Below are 18,359 nucleotides of genomic sequence, written 5' to 3' on the forward strand. Positions count from 1 at the left end.
GTGTGTTGTGTTTGTTCACTTGCCAAAACCTGTTCGGAATAAACTTGAACCCCGGGCTGTTAAGTGTATCTTTGTGGGCTATGGTACTAACCAAAAGGGATATCGCTGCTTTGACCCAACTCAAAACAAAATGTATACTACAATGGATTGTGACTTCTTCGAGCACTCTTATTTTTACTCCCAGCTTCGTCCTCAGGGGGAGACTACAAATGATGAATTAAGCTGGCTCGTATATTCTGTAACTAATGATCTGAACCACAAAGAGCAAGTAGGTAATCCCACAGATATTGCTACGGAAAACATAGTATTACTTTCTCCTCAGACCGCCGACTCCACCTTGTCTGAGGCATCCAGTGATCAAGAAGTTGTTTCGGAGACCCAAGAGGTATTATCTGAACCAGAACCTCAAACTAATAATGATATATCTAGTATTGTTGATCCTTCATGCAGATACGAATTACCTCCAAGAAGCAAAAGAGGTGTTCCCCCAAGACGGTATGATCCAGAATTTGAATCTCAGAGATCCCGGTATCCTATTAACCGAGAGACGAGTAACTTGGCACAGACAGCTATTGCATTCCAAACCAGTCTATACTCAAGTTCTCTTCCTCGGAGCACTGAAGAGGCTCTCCAAAACCCAAGGTGGAAAGAAGCAATGGAGGATGAGATCTCAGCATTGAAGAGAAATAACACATGGGACAAGTGTATTCTAACTGAGAAGAAAAAACCAGTAGGCTGCAAATGGGTCTTTACAATTAAATATCTTGCAGATGGAACTATTGACAGATACAAAGCACGGCTTGTGGCAAAGGGGTATACACAGACCTACGGGATTGATTACTCTGAGACTTTTTTCCCAGTTGCCAAGATAGACACCATCAGGGTCATATTCTCCATAGCTGCCAACAAAGAATGGCCTCTCTATCAGTTTGATGTAAAAAATGCATTTCTACATGGCAAGATTGAAGAAGAGGTGTATATGCATGCTCCACCCGGTTTCTCAAATGAATTTGCTCCAGGAGAAGGATGTAAACTTAATAGGGCGTTGTATGGCTTGAAACAGTCGCCGAGAGCTTGGTTCGGGAGGTTTACCACAGCAATGAAGGAATTTGGGTATATACAGAGCCAGTCTGATCATACTCTGTTTTTAAAGAAAAGGGATGGTCAGATTACATGTTTAATCATTTATGTGGATGATATGGTGATAACTGGAAATGATGAGAAAGAAATAAAGGAACTTAAGGGAAAATTATTCATGGAGTTCGAAATGAAAGATCTAGGAAACTTAAAATACTTTCTGGGGATTGAAGTTTTTCGATCAAAAAGGGGAATCTTCATCAATCAAAAGAAGTATGTCCTGGATCTGTTAGCAGAGGTAGGTATGCTTGACTGTAAACCAGCTGAAACACCAATAGTCACCAATCATAAGCTCCAAACAACACCCGGAAAAGAACCCGCTGACAAAGAGAAATACCAAAAACTGGTAGGAAAACTTATCTACCTATCCCACACCAGACCCGACATATCATATGCAGTTGGAGTTGTAAGTCGATTCATGCACTTACCACAGATCTCACATATGGAAGCTGTTCTGAGAATCTTGAGGTACTTAAAAGGTACGAGCAATAGAGGAGTCTTCTTTAAGAAAAATGGGCATCTCGACCTTGTAGCCTATACAGATGCAGATTGAGCAGGCGATCGAGATAGTAGAAAATCTACATCAGGATACTTCACTCTTGTAGGGGGAAACTTGGTTACTTGGAGAAGTAAGAAACAAAAGGTGGTAGCACTATCAAGTGTAGAAGCAGAGTTTAGGGGAGTAGCAAAAGGAATAACAGAGATACTATGGCTAAGAAAGCTCTTACATGAACTTGGCTTTCCATCAACAGAAGCATGCAAGTTATTTTGTGACAACAAAGCAGCTATCAGTATCTCAGAGAATCCTGTCCAGCATGATCGAACGAAACATGTAGAGATTGATAGACATTTCATAAAGGAAAAATTGGAGAAGCAGATCATCAGTATTCCACATGTAAAATCAGAAGATCAGTTAGCGGATATTCTCACGAAAGGTGTTTCAACTGAAGTCTTCGAAACTACTTTATCCAAGTTAGGCATTGGGAATCCCATCACCTAACTTGAGGGGGAGTGTAGGAATAATCAAGTTATTCTAAAGATATTTAGTTAGTTTATTTAGATCATTGTAATTAGGGAAATTACTGTTTCTCCAAGCTTAGTTTCCTTCCTAAATTAGGGCCTAATCCTTGTATAAATATTGAATCTGTAAACAATGAAAATCAATACAAACAGTATTCATAAACCCTAAACTTAACTGACTTAATTCTTCACCCGGTTAGTCGGATATCTTTTTTAACGGCCCGTGTCCCTATTTAATTTATTCGGGTACCCGGATAAATTGGGTCGGGGCACCGAATATCCGATATTTGTCACGTAATTATTTCTCTGCATTTATCATTCGGAAATTGATATTACAGGCATAATTAAGGAATATGATTTCAAGGGGGTTAAGACAAGTATAATTGATGGTAGGATAAAGCATTCATTGCTACTGCATTTTGACTGATGAAAGGGCTGGAACAATGATCACTTGAATTCCCGGTTTCAGTTTCTAAATTCTTCAATCTTCATTGATTGGTTTTCAGAATCAATAGTCTATTCATGTTGGATTACGGCTTTTAGATTTAACAACATGACATAGTCTTCCCTCCCTTGAAATAAGAATTAGCTTGCAACTCCCCAATCATTTTAGCTACAAAAATGAAAATAAAAAGGCAAATTACACATAAAACAAAATTTTCTCTTTTAAAAGCGGGTCATCGGGTGTTGTCTAAGATATATTTTCGGCCTATGACTCGACCTGGTTAAGGCGAGTTGGGTATCCATGTTATATACTCAAAAATGTTATGGAAAAATTATTATTAATATGGTTGAATAAGAGGTTGATGAATGGATGGTCCTTCTGAATATAGGCCTAATATATCTAAATGTGAGTGCATATTGAGAGATTTGGGAAGAAGGTTACCGACTTATTCCTGGCTCTTTAGCTTTCATATTTGGTTGTAATATTTTTAGTGTATATAATGGGAATGCCGTGATAAAATTACATTTTAAAATCGATAATGTTATTTTTTCGTTGTAGATTATGAATCAACATTAAAAACATAAAATTATATTCATATACTTAATTATATTATAAAATCAAAAACCCGCTAAAGCAGGCGGGCTTTGAAATTTTATGTCAATGGGTAGTTCTTTAGGGGCAAGCCAGCTCACTATCCGTTCAAACCCTTTCATGAACATCTCTATTCACTCCTATGTGTAGTCAAAACTTCATCTAATCACTTCTTCCAGCAATCTAACTCGCTTTAAATCTCTTTTTTTCTCTTCATCGATCTTAGAAATAATATATTCCGTCTATTTATTGCCCTCTGAATCAACCCACCTAAAGTAACTTGCAACTTAATGCTTCATCATTGTAGAACTGACATGTAGCAAAGTAACGAGCTGAATCAAAGTCTATCCAATCTCGATGATATTCAACTTCGTAACCATAATAAGACTTCTCTAGAACAATATCAATGTTTGACATCTTAACACAAAGATCATCAACACTATGTAATTAAATTAAATAACTCATTATAATAATTTAAAAAGTAATCAGTTAAAATTAAATTAACTATGTATTATAAATAATTAAGGCATAAATAAAGGAATTAGAGCTACATACTTTAACTAAACTTGCGATCATCATATGTTTTTATGAATACTTGAGAAAGAATGAGATGTTGGATGGATTGTCATTTGGATATGTTTTTATAAAACACTTGTTTGCTACTACTAATAGTGAACGAAGCAACGACTAGTTGAAACACTGACAAGGGTCAAAAAGAGTCGAGGAGTCTTCTGTCTAATGTTATTAATAACGAACAAAGGAACAGTGAACAAAATACTCCCAGATTTTGTTTTTGACTTTTTAGATCTACACACGGGCTTGGATGCAAATACATTTATTTTGGAAATAAGTTTTTCCAAACGATTATTATAGGGAATTTTTTCACAAACTAAAAAGAAATACTGTCTCATAGTAAGACCAACAGTCTGATACATTTTCTATTTGGTGGCTTTTTAGTTGTTTTTTGTGACTGTTGTTGTAATTAATTTTGACCAAAGTGATCTATTCTTACCTTAAAGTAATCAAATTCAACTTAAAGTATATAACCTTAAATAGATCAATTATGACATTTTAAAATGATTAATTTTGATCTTAAAGTGATCAATTCTGACCATAAAGTGATAAGTTATATATAATGTGATCAATTATAACATTATAGCAGACAATTTTAACTTGATAACTAATAAGTTTAAAAATTATCAATTACAACCATAAAAAATCATTTAAAGCTTATAGTGCTAAATTATAAGTCATTACATGTATAGTGATCAATTACAACTTATAATTCTAAAGGAGACAATTATATGCAGAGATTAATTATGATCTTAAAATGGTCAATTTTGACCTTTAAATAATAGTAAATTATAATGATCAGTTGTAACTTTTTAAAAATCTCAATTTTTACCTTAAAAAATATTAATTATGACCTTAAAATGATTAATTTAATGATCATTTTTTGTAATTTAAAAAAACAAAATTAAGCATAGTGGTATCACCGTAAGACGAATAGACAATCCAGAGTTACTATTCTTTTATCAAAATAACATGAGCTATAATTCAAAAATTGGTATTAGTCTAGTTGGAATTTGTATTGGATAAGGCAGATGATGTAGGGTAGGGGTCACCATCAAAACGGGGCTAACGTGTGACGAGGCCACATGGTTTTGCAATCAATTTTGGTGATGATCTAATGGATGACTGGATACCAATCTTGGGCCTTGGACAGTTGTATTGGTAACTATCACTCCATTTTTTTCTTGCAAACTTGGATTTTTTTTCTCAACACAAATTCTTCTGTTTTAATTGGATCGCCTCATTATATATTTTCTAAAAATATTGTAAGCAAACATTAAGTATAATCTAAGTAGACGTTTAAGATAAGGCATTAAAAATTCGGTAGATAAATATTAAGGATAATGTAAATAGACTTTAAAAATAACATAAGTAAGTATTAATCTTTAATGGAATGAACTTAATATATATCTCCTCAAAGAGAGGTCTACTAGCTGTTTTCTGAATTCCTCTTAAATAGGAGTATTACTCACATATTCTCAAGAGTATAAATCAATCAATTAAATTAATTAATTAAAACTTCTATTGTTTACTTAATATACTCATTTTAGTTATTTAATGTATAACACGTCATATCTAATGCTAAAACGATTTGGAGACTAATATTTAACGTCAACTTTAGTTTTTTTTAAAGAACGACTTTGAACGTAAATTTAATTCCTTGTATAAACATGTTTCACCATAAAAATAATCTTATATAAGAATTAATCAATAATAGTTGATGAAAATGATATTTTTTAACGGTACAATAGAGTGTTGTATAAGGTAAAATTTTGTATAAATTTATTTAATTTGGTTTCGACAAACAAAAACTTAAAAATTAGGATTTATATTTTATATCTATGAATGGAATTGGTAGTAGTATTAGAAATTGATTTGGAAATCTTTTAAAAATGAATGAGACTAGGCTAAATCAGTACTTAGTATGAAAAAGACCTATGATTTTAGAGGAATTGAATGGTAAAGAGAGCAATGCAGTGTCAATCTTATGTGTCCAAGTCATTTTCTCATCACAAAGAAATCGTCAAAATAGTTCCTTATCTCATTCCTTTCATCCAATTAATTAGAAGAATCAAATTATAATATGTCTATTGAATATTATTGTTAGAATTGAGTAAACCAAGAAAAGTATATTCACAAAAGTTTGTACAATTGGTTTCCCAAAGACACCGTCTTTTTTAGACGTTTCTGAGGCAACCCCATTAATCCTTAAAGTTCACTTACTGTATTTTTAATGTCTACCTACATTATCTTTAATACCTATTTACAATATATTTAATGCCATTGAAAGAGTACTTAAAATGCCTACTAATAATATTCTTAATGTCTACCAAAAAACTTAGCCTACTATCTTACTTACCATATCCTTAACGTCTACTTATCTTTAATATCTACTTACAATTTACTTAATCCCACCGAATAAGTACTCAACTACTTACCATATTTTAAATGCCTGCTTACAATATTTTTAATACCTACTAAAAAATTTAGTTTATAGTTTTTTTGGGCGAACTCAATTAGAGTCACAAGAATTTGTTAAGTTTGTATTATAATGCATTGGTACACTTATTTTCTTTTAATTTTGTTGCAAATAATTGAATTGAATTGAAAATATTTACATCAAATTAAGTTGAATTTATTACTTTTTGAATTATGTTTTGAAAACAAAAAAAAAATTAGACATTGAGCTCAAGATAACTCTATCTTTATTTTTTAAGAGATCAAACAATCACATGTCCCACATAGAAGATCAAACAATCACATGTCCCACATAGAAGATCAAACAATCACATCACTTTATTTGAATTTCCTAATATAATATTTGGAAATAACTATTTCATTTTAAATTATGAATTTCGATTATAAAATCATAAATGGAGAATTTGAAAATGACAAGATTTGGGTTGTCATTCTCAAATTCTCAACTTTAACAACTTAAAAAACAATGGTAAAATTTGATCCAAATCTAAATTTAAAAATTTTTAATTTGCTAAACAATAAATTTTAGTCAATTTCAAATTTCCAAATAAAATCATCGTTTCCAAACATAATATTGATTAAACATATTGATTGAAATTGTTTTCAGAAAATTTAGTGAAATTTTGAGTTTTATATCAAAATTTTTTTGTCTAACCTATTATATCATGTCAATTTGCATTAATTGAGTTTCATATTGCATATTTATGACTTGATAAATTATTTTTGGCTAATAAAAAGAGAAATATATTTAAAATCTTAAAAAAATTGTAAGTATTTTAGCTATTTTATAGAAATTAGAATAAAATGATAATAAAAATTCACAAAATTATTTGAGTTTTCTATTGTAGGAAAGTAAAAGATTAGCTATAATATTATTTTTGATATTATTAGCTATGAGATTATTTTTGATATTGTTAGGAAGAAAATATTTTTGATATTATTTTGTTAGTATATCTTATTTTGTTTCGATCTTTAGTTTCTTTAAGGTTGTATAAATAGAGGGTCCCCACTCCTTTATCAAATAATACAAATCAAGTATTCAAAATCCTAAATCTTTGTTTTAATCTTTATTTTTACATTATTAATCTTTTCTTGGTATCAGAGTCGTAATGTTCATTTCGGGATCGATAAAACTTTTTTTTCAGACTTCATCAAATATATAACACCTTGGCCCAACGGAGCGTTGGTGACTACTCATGGAGACTGTAGAGTGATCCCACAAACTAAGACAAGTCCTTCCAGCGCATTTTGGCCTCACTCGTGCGTACCCGGGAAACTTCCCAGGAAGTCACCCATCCTAAAATTACTCCCCACCAAATACGCTTAACTGTGGAGTTGTTACAATAGTTGTTCTTATTTATTTAAGAATAAGTGATAATCGTCCTAAAGATTTTTCTGCAAACCTTTCTTGTTTTAATTAGATGGGTTGTTACAATAAATAATAATTGTTTTTATTCAAGATTATTTTATTACTCAATGAACAAGCATTAATCAATCAAACTTATTTAAGGAATGTTTAAAAGTGAATAACAATCATTAATCATCATTAGTCATTAATTAACATCTCTAAATGATAATATTACTAAGAATTACAGGGGTAATTTTGGGGTGTGTGAGATGCCCAATAGCGCAGGGTCTCAAACTAAAAGGGTCTCATATAGAAAAATTATATTGGAGTAACATAATATTGTGATAGAGTAATTGGTAAAAGTCTTAACATATTAATGGGCATTTATGTTCAAGTCATGTTGATTAAATTTTTTCTCTCCTTTTGTATCTCTTTCCAAAACAACTCTTTAACTTTTAAACATTTTCACTAACATTATTTAATTTTTACTCATTCATCAAACATTATCACCAACTAAATTTACTTCGCCCTTGTAGAATTATGCTAAATGTTAAGCTTTCTTCATCCTATTAAATTATCAAGTAGTCTTTTGAGAGACTGTCTTTCCTAGAGACGACTCTCAAGAGCCCAGCCCATTAAATTTCATTTAAAAAAAAGCTATCAGGTTAATTTTCTTTAAAAAAATATTGCTGACAAGTTCAAAAAATCAAGCTTTTGAAAAGGAATGTGAAATGTCTCATTGTTAACTGTCCATCTTCCTCTTCCCCATGCTTATCACCTCCTCGAAATGAAGAAATCAGTTTTTTTCATCTCCCTTGTACAAGCTTCAACTGATCATCATTGTTTGCTCCTCAAATCATCTAACAATGGAAGACTTAATACTTGAATTCGATTGTAATTATGCGAATACAATGTTCTGATTTTTTTTTAAATTAAGCTTCATCAATGGTGGAAAACAATGATGTTGAAGAAGACAACAATATATACTATTTGGAGAAAGGTAATAAAAAAAATTGTGATTAAAAATTCATATATTTGGGGATATAACCAAAGATAATTAGTATTATAACTATAAACATTTGACATTAGGTTGATTGAACAATACTTTTTCTAAAAGGGTTTGGAGTTTCAATTCTGAACATTTGGTAATATAATTATACGTAATTGGTATTATAACTATGTATGTTTGCTTGTATGATCATAGATAGTCATATGCATAAAAAATGCGTTAAGACCCCAACTTGAAAATATAACCCCAACTAAATTATATTATAACTCCAACTAATCAATGTTATAACCCTAACTACATTGTGTCATTGCCCCAACTAAACAATGTTATAACCCCAATTAAATTATGTTATAACCCCAACGAAACAATGTTATACTCCTAACTACATTATGTTATAACCTAATAAAAAAATGATATAACTCACACTAAACTATGTCATACTCCCAACTACATCAACTTATGTCAAATGTTCATAGTTATAATACCAATTATATATGCTTATATCTCTAAATATATGAATTTATAACCGCAATTGCTTTCTTTACCTTTTCCCAAAAAAGTAGATATTGTTGTCTTCTTCAACATCATTGTTTCCACTATTAATGAGGCTTAGTTTTTTTAAAAAAAAAATTAAAAAAAATAGAAGATTGTACATTTATAATTACAATCATTTTCAACAAATAAAATCTTAAATTTTCATACTTTTCAAAACAATTGAATCCCCACATAAAATATTCCATTGTAATATGATTTGAGAAGAAACCTAAAATGGTATACTTGAAGATAAAGAGAAAAAAAAAATCAACCCAAAATTATATGCTTTAAGAGGTAGAGAAAGAAAATCAATGTCAGGAAAGAAAGAGAGAGAAATTGAAAGAATCATAAATAGAAATTGTACAGTTATTGAGAAAAAAGATGTTTTAATAATGTAAGAAAGAGAGAGTAATTGATTGTATTTAATTATTTTTTTTAATTTTAAAAATGGGTCGGCCCAAAACGGGATGTCTCTATAAGAGACGGTCTTTAGTTTTGGTGTTAAATTATTCTTCATCCCACTAATTTTACAACATTTTGTGATTATTAGTACCCGCATAAATTTTGAAAATCATTCCGCCCAAAGGCAACTACTTATGAGGCCATAATTAGTAATTATACTCTCTTATTAATGAAATACTAACAAAATATAATTATTCATTACCAATATAGTGAAAAATCAACACCTTTAAATAAAGAAAATTGAAGGACATTAGTGTCATTTGATCAAGTGTAATTACTATATATAAATGGATAAATTATAGAGATAAAATATATTCGATCAATTTAGGTGGTCAAAAGTTTTTGCTAGAACCAACTATGATATGTATTTATTATGATTAGTTTACTACTATTATTATAATCGAATCCCATTAGGTCACACATATAAGTAGTCGATCGAACATATGTTTATAGTTTACACCAAGAATATAAGATGCACACTGGATACTTAAGTATGAGAAGTAATACAACATGAATAGGTTAAATGTTTAATTGTGAATTAAAACATGTACTTAATCATCATAAATGTTACTTATAAGATAAAAATGTGAAGAGTTACTAGTGGTTTAATTGTGTGTTCTAATTGAGAATTAAAACAAAATTTTATCATGATTAATACATGTATAAGTTAAATATAACTTGCATATGAAGAGGTGATACATTGAGCATGATACACTTTGTTCATCTTTTACATAAGCTTTATCATTTCTACTACTCTTTACATACTCATACTTTTCATTTTATTACGAAAAATCCACTTACAACCTTATTGGTTTACAAGTAGGAGGAAGATCCACTAACACCCAAGTGTTATTTCCCATGATGGATTGCATCTCATCATCAATAGCCTTTTTCCAAAAAGCACTATCATGTGATGCCATAGCATCTCCGTAAGTCAATAGGTCACCTTCCACATTGAATAAATATGGAACACTAGAAGAAATTTCGCTTCTGATACCTTCAACCAAATATACTTCAAAATCTGGTCCAAAGCTTTTAGCTTTCCGTTATCTCTTACTCCGTTTAGGAATAGGATCAACACCTTGTTGTTCATCTAGTTGTAGATTTCCATCAACATCTAGAGGTGAACCTTGTTGATTATCATCAACATCCTCATTGGTACAAAATTGTAGATTTCTTTATCTACTCAATGATGAAAATCTATTTTCATCAAAAATTGCATCTCTTGACTCAATAATCGAATGAATCGACATGTAGTCATTTTGTTCTGTAACATAGAACCTATAACTTTTGCTATGAATAGCATAACCTATAAAAATGCATTCTATCCCTCGTTCACCGAGTTTCTTTCGTTTGTTACCGGGCAATCTTACAATGGCCGTACAACCCCAAACTTTAAGGTAGCTTACGTTTGGTTTTCTTTTGTACCAAAGCTTATAAGGAGTTACTTTATTTGTTCTCATTAGAACCCGATTAAGAATGTGACAAGCTGTCAACATTGCTTCACCACGAAATTCTTCACTCAAGCCAGAGTAGGATAACATAGAATTAACCATCTTTTGTAGAGTAAGGATTTTCCTCTCACCACACCATTTGATTGTGGTGCATATCCGGCGATTGTTTCATGTAAAATACCCAATGAATTAAAATAATTTGGATCATAATATTCACCTCCTTTATCGGTTCTTAACCTTTTAAGTTTACTACCAATTTGTAAGTCTAATTCATTTTTGTAAATCTTAAAGTAATTAAGAGCCTTATCTTTTGTATGTAAAAGGCATACATAACAAAACTTGGAAAAATCATCAATATAAGTTATGACATATTTCTTATTTCCCAATGATGGTGTACTATTAAAGTCATAAAGATCACTATGTATTAATTCCAAAATTTTGGATTTTCATTCAGCACTTTTAAAAGGTGTTCTTGTGATCTTATTCAACATGCACATTTTGTAATTTTTTTGACATTTTAGTGCACATAGGAATCAAATAATGTTTAGACATAAAAGCAATTTTATCAAAATTAACATGTCCTAGTCTAACATGCCACAAATAATGCAAATCTTCTTTTTCATTACTCAAAACATGTGAAACATTACATATAACATCTTTATTCAAATCCAAAGACAACTTAAAAAGACTATTACAAAGATAAGCACGTCCTACAAATAAGTTATTCTTAGAGATAATACACCTATTGGCTTCAAACACTAATTTGTAGCCCAATCGATTCAAGATCGATCCCGAGACAAGATTTCTACTAATTTTGGGTGCATAATAAACATTCCTTAAAACCAAGAGATTCCCCGAAGTAAACAATAGCTCAATTTGTCCTTTGCCTTAGACCATGATAGGTACATTGTTTCCCACAAAGAGATGCTCCCCATCAACTACCTTATGTAAGGTTTTGAACCATCTTGTAGAATTACACACTTGATATGAAGCCCCCAAATCGATCCACCAAGACAAAGTATCATCCTTGAGTAGAAGGGTCCTTGCTTGTAGAAGCTTGACCACCATTTGCCTTCTTTTGCTTGTTCTTAGAAACAAAGCAATTTTTCTTTTGGTGTCCGAGCTTGCCACATTCCCAACATGCCTTTTCACCGGCATTAGAACTAGTGGTCTTCCCCTTGAAAGAGTCATTTTTGTTTCTCTTCTCACCGGAGTGGGATGATTTCCCCTCCGCAACCATGTTGATGGTACCGACATTAGAATTTTCATCCCTCCGATTCTCTTGAATTCTTATCCTAGACTCAACAACTATGTGTTGTCCAAGATCGGAGAGTGTAATCTCCTCTCTTTTATGCTTTAAAGTATGTCTAACATCCCTCCAAGAAGGAGGCAACTTGTCTATAATACATGAAATAACAAACACTTCATCCATTTCAATTTTATGAAGTTTCATATTAGCATGCATTCTTTGTAATTCATGAAATTGATCAATAACGGGACGATTTTCAACCATCTTATAAGAATTAAAATTACTTACAAGAAATTTCTTGGAGCTAGCATCCTCTGCCATGTATTTGTTCTCTAAGGTCTCCCATAATTCTTTAGCGAACTCATGGTTTTGGTAGATGTCAAAGAGCGAATCTTGCATCCCATTGAGAATGTATCCCCGGCAAATGAAATCATAAATTTTCCATTTACCTCTTTTCCTTGATTGCTCAAGAGTTTCATTTTCTACCTCCTCCTATTTGGGGGTACTTATCACGTAAGCCACGTTCAAAGTAGTGAGAAAGATTATCATCTTCTTTTGCCAACGTCGAAAAGCGACACCAACAAACTTATCCAGCTTAGTGAAATTACAAGTAAGTTCTTTGATACTTGCCATCCCAAAGAAAAGTATCACAAAAGATTATTATAAACTAATAATGCAAAATACAAATTACAATTTGGGATTTGTATTTTCACTTTATTGATGGCTAAAATAAAACTTACAAAATACACTAAGAACAAACTTGAAGATTATCTTTGTAACGACAACCGTTATCCTGAAACTTAATACTTGTTGTAGGCGTGTAATCACTTTTCTTTTATGATATTTCCCTACAAAGGTACTTGGATTTTGACTTGGAAATTCAAAATGAGATACAAATAACACAACGCACCCTTAGTACTTAGGATATGTAACTTAATAACAAGTGTTTGATGAATTATAAACTTTGAAAGTTCTAACAAAAAATTTATAACTCTTTTTGAAAGAACACAAGTGAAAGAGAAAAGCAAGAATGAGAATTTAGGCAAATTGGTGTATATGGCATCTTTCCCAAGCCCCTATTTGGCTATTTATACTAATTCAAGTATAGTCAAGGGTCATGACACATTCAATCACCCATTGATGATCAACATTAATGACCTCCAATCAATATCATTAACCAAGGCATTCATAAGCATTATTCTTCCTCATTATGCCTTTGTAACATCAGTTTTGATATGGAATAAGAGAAGGAATCCAATGCAATTAACTCAAAGGAAACGTAAAAACACAATGGTCAGATCAGAGGAAAAAGCCGAGTCGGCTTTTGCTCCAACCCCAGGAAAGCCGACTCAGCTTTTCCTGCTGGACAAAATCAATTTTCCAGTACCTAAAGCCGAGTTAGTTTTAGGCCCAAAATCAGGAAAGCCGAGTCGGCTTTTCTTGCTGACTTGATTTTCCAATTTTTCTTTTGTCCTATCCTTTGAACTCCTTTTGGACCTTGTATTTAAATACATATTGTTCCACTACTATTTGTAGTATTCGGTGATTATTTACTTAGGATTATTATACACTAAATGTTCAACACCAACTTGACAAATTAAAATGCTCAACTCAAAGATTTAGAGAAGAACATAGAAGGTTATGACTTAGAGTTTTTTTGGTATCGATTTTTTGGACTTGGGTAATAGAATTAGTTAAGACATTCCATTAGGTATTGTTTGGTATGACAAATTTAACCCATTCCATTTTGGGTTAAACATTACTCTTGGTTTGATTTTCTCATTTTCTATGAGTAACAAAAAGAAAGGAAAATCACTTTAGTGTTTCTCTTATCTTATTAATACCAACCAACTAATAAGTTTAACACTTATTAATGCCAGTTCGTCTACTTAATCTTTTTTATTTTATTTCTTTTTATCCTCCATACCAAATGCCTCATTAGATCAAAATCGATACTAACAAAATTATCTATTGGCTTGACTTTCCCGATCCTAAAAATAAATTAAAGCAAAAGGAATATTTCCTGACTTCCTTAATAAATGCAACACTTTTTATACACTATTTATTGGTTAAATTTGTCCTAATTTTTCTCACTAATTTGTAAAAAAAATTACACATCCAAGTGGGATCTTTAGATTAGTCTATAAATTTAGTTTTCAAATATAAAATTTCTATTGCCTTTACTTGCTTTTGATGTTCTCATTTGTCAAATTTAATTGATGTTTCAACATAGAATCTTTCAATTTATTCTAATGAGAATCGGCTGAAAATTAAAATTAGATGGAAGATTATTAAATCAAAATTGAGATGGGTTTGTGACTAAATTTTTAGAGATTTTTAATTAGATTGAAATAAAAAAAAAAGAAAAAACTCAAATTTGCATGATTTTAATTTATTTTTTACAATGTTAAAGACTTTCAATTTAAATAAATACACAAATGGTTATGAAATGATGAAGAGGAAAAAAGCAAGTATGAAAAAGATGAATGAGCATTAAAATGATGAAAAGTTCATCGTCGAAAGAAAAAAATTCAAGGGAAGAAATGAAAGAGATGAAAAGATTAAAATTGGTGAATTGACTGGGGGATAAATCAGATGAAGATTTCAAAGACAAGAAGACGTAATCGGTAATTCCAGGTCACTAAAACTGGAAAATCTTTTAGGCACACATCGATAAATAAAAATATAGTGTGCATACATTATAAGTCATTAAAATCCTTTCTCCCAATATCATATGATTTTAGAATGATATTTTCTTGGCAGATCTATAAAGTGTATGCATCTCGTGTTTTCCTTGAAATTATTATTGTGAATGGACATGATACGGTGTGCTAATGCTATTTCATAGGCATAGGGTCCTCTTGATACTGCTTGTTGCTGATAAACTGATAGATTGAGATTCTTGAAGAATCTCTGAAAGAGAGAGTAGGGTCCCATCATCTATAGATGTACCCAAGTCACTAAGGTCACTTCTCGAAACCAAAAGTGTTGGGAAATGGTATTCCTGTTCTTCATTGAGTTGATTGGACATTCAGAACAACTGAAAATACAAAAGCTAAAGATGACTTCGTGCATGCAAATTACTGCTAGTTAATAGTTATGGTAAAATTACTGCTGGTGATGGTAATGGATTGGCTACAAAAAACATGCTATAAAGTATTTGCTGTTCATAAAGGTGAGGTGAAAGATTGGAGCAGTTATACACTTAATATTACTCTTAGTTTAGTAGACTTTTAGCTAACTGGTATTATTGGGCTGGCCAGAGATTTAAAAAGTTTGGGGCTAAATATTAATTATGCGCTCTTAAATATTACTCTTTTAATAGTGAGTTTTAAAAAATTCTAAAAAATTGAAATTTAGAAAGTATATTTATAGAGAACGAATTTATTAAGATTTTATATGAATATGTTTTTTCAAATAGATTAATGAGAAATTATAGTTAAAGTTTGACATAATAATTCATAAATTCAATTTCAGAAGAACATATAAAAACGGAGGAGTAAGTTTTATAGCAAGTCTTGTATGAGACCGACCCATCACGAGATGATTTCATATAATTAGTCAATTTCACTAATTGATCACTTTAAGAATGTAAATAATCACTTTAAAGATATAAGAGATAATTTTTAGGAAGTGTTTGGTATGAGCTGAGTGAAATTGAAATGGATAGTAAGGTAAAGGTTATTGTTATTAATTATTTGGTATAGTCATAAAAGGAAAACAATAAAACTAAACAACCATTATTGAACAAAACTTAAAAACTCAAATCAGTGATTAATAATAAAAAAAATTTAAAAAAAAAAAAAACTTCTACAACTTATCAACTCATTTTCAACTATTTATTACATATCTTTTCTCATTATCTTGTGATTATCGCTATTACTCTTTTAATTATTTCAGTCAAATATTAAAAAAATCAACTAAAAAGAATTAATTTTGTAAAAACTAACATTTCGACCAACTCCAAAAAGAATCAGTCAAAATAACTAATTTTGTAAAAGGTAAATTGAATGACAAGAGCTTTGAGGATTTTTTCAGTTTTTTTTCTTTTTCAGTGTTATTTTTTAGGATTAAGATAATACGTGTAAGTAAGGTCAGCTTAATAGAATTAGTTTCAGCGTAAGACCATTTTATTTGAAAATTTGTGCAACTCAATAGAATTATTAGTTTCATTGTAAGACCGTTTTATTTGAAAATTTGTGCAATTATTTAACACTTAGAATTGTAATTTGAAGCATAAACATTTTAATTTAGTTATTCATTCAAGTAATATTTCATTTTCATGCTAAGTTGAACTTTTCTATGTAAGTTCTTAAGCTTAATTTTTGCTAAACTTTGAGGGTTTTATTGAACATATTTTTACTCGGACTAAAATATCTCATTTACCTTTTAGACATTATCCATCTTTTAGTCTTAATTTTTATTTTATTATTAATCTATAAGTTAAAATATAGTCAAGTGGATTCTTGTATGATTTGTCTCAATATAAGGATTATTTATATCAACTTTTCATAATTTTTAATTATGCACAATTAAAAATATTAAGGATGGAATAAATGCATTGAATAGAATGTATAAAGCAAACGGGACATTACTAGTGAATTAGAGGGATTAATATACTTTTTTTTACTCCCTAAAATTACTTTAATTAATGCTTAAACTAGTCATAATTAACTTACAAGTTGGTCGGATCTATGTCAGACTCAGATAAACCCACATCCAGACCCTATGTTTTTAGACCCAGATCCATAGGGTCTGAAATGTTTAGACCATGACCCAGATCCTTAGAGTTTGGCGGGTTTAGGGTTTGCATCTGGGTTTGAAATAATTTTTTTTTTCTTAATTTTTTTTAAAAACATAAGTATTATATAATTTTCATCCATTCTTGTATTTAAACATTTTCAACTAACAACAATCTTCTAATACCTTATACTAATTGAACGACCAAGTGTAGCATAATTCTCTAATTAATTCGCTTTTTGAAATCGCAATTCATTTGAAATGACCCTAAAATAGCCCAAAATGAACCATAAATCGCTTATTTAGATTCGTGCTTCGTAAGATTAGTGGATCATGTGATAATGGAATGACCAAATATATGAAGTTTTCCAACACTTGAGTATTAAAACAAAATATATTCATCAAGTTTTATGATTTTTAAAGTACATATACAACGACCACATTTCCAATTATATGAACCGAAAAAGTTTTAGTTAACATAATGTTTCAAAATATAACAAAGTTCCAAATCAAACAATTAAATACACATGATAGCTAATATATACTTTTGAGAAAATGATGTAAATGGGTCCATATGGGCGGATCTGGGTATCAAACGTGTGGACTAGGACCTTAAGATCATAGATCCAAATTTGACCCGGACCCGTAGGATCTAAATATAAGTAGATCCAAACCCTTAAATTAGGGTCAAGTTGGATCTAGACCCTTAGAGTCCAAGAACCATGCCCATGCCTACATGGAAGGGATATTTTTCTCTCACAAATTTCTCTTTTTCCTTAATTAATAATCTATGACAAATTATCAAATAAAACAATCTTATGGTAAGACTATTTCTATTAAATTGGTCTAATGCATATTTACAGTCTCAAAATAATTATTTATAAGTTATAACCTTCAAACAATCACTTACAATCATAAAAATGACAAATTATAACCTTAAAATAGAGTTTGTGATCACTTACAATGTTAAAGTAATCAATAAGAAAAATAGACCAATAATATACATCTCACAATGTATTGTCATACAAGAAGTATTGTCAAATATAAATACTGGAAAATAAAAAAGACAATATAAATAATAATTAATAACTTATATTTCATCAAAATATGGTGTAGGAAAGTACATAATTATAGGAAATTAGAATTATTGTAATTATATTCTGATTTCATTCCTTTTTTAGTGTTGACTTAATGAGCTTTCTTATTCATGTATTTATAAAGGCATTGTACTCCAGTTAACCTTAATAAAAAAAATAGTATCTTTTTCCGCATTATTATTTTCTTCATATGGAATTTCTTTAAATAAAATAATTGCAAAG

This window comes from Amaranthus tricolor, chromosome 13 (assembly GCF_026212465.1).
Source record: "Amaranthus tricolor cultivar Red isolate AtriRed21 chromosome 13, ASM2621246v1, whole genome shotgun sequence".
In the NCBI taxonomy this organism is placed as follows: Eukaryota; Viridiplantae; Streptophyta; class Magnoliopsida; order Caryophyllales; family Amaranthaceae; genus Amaranthus; species Amaranthus tricolor.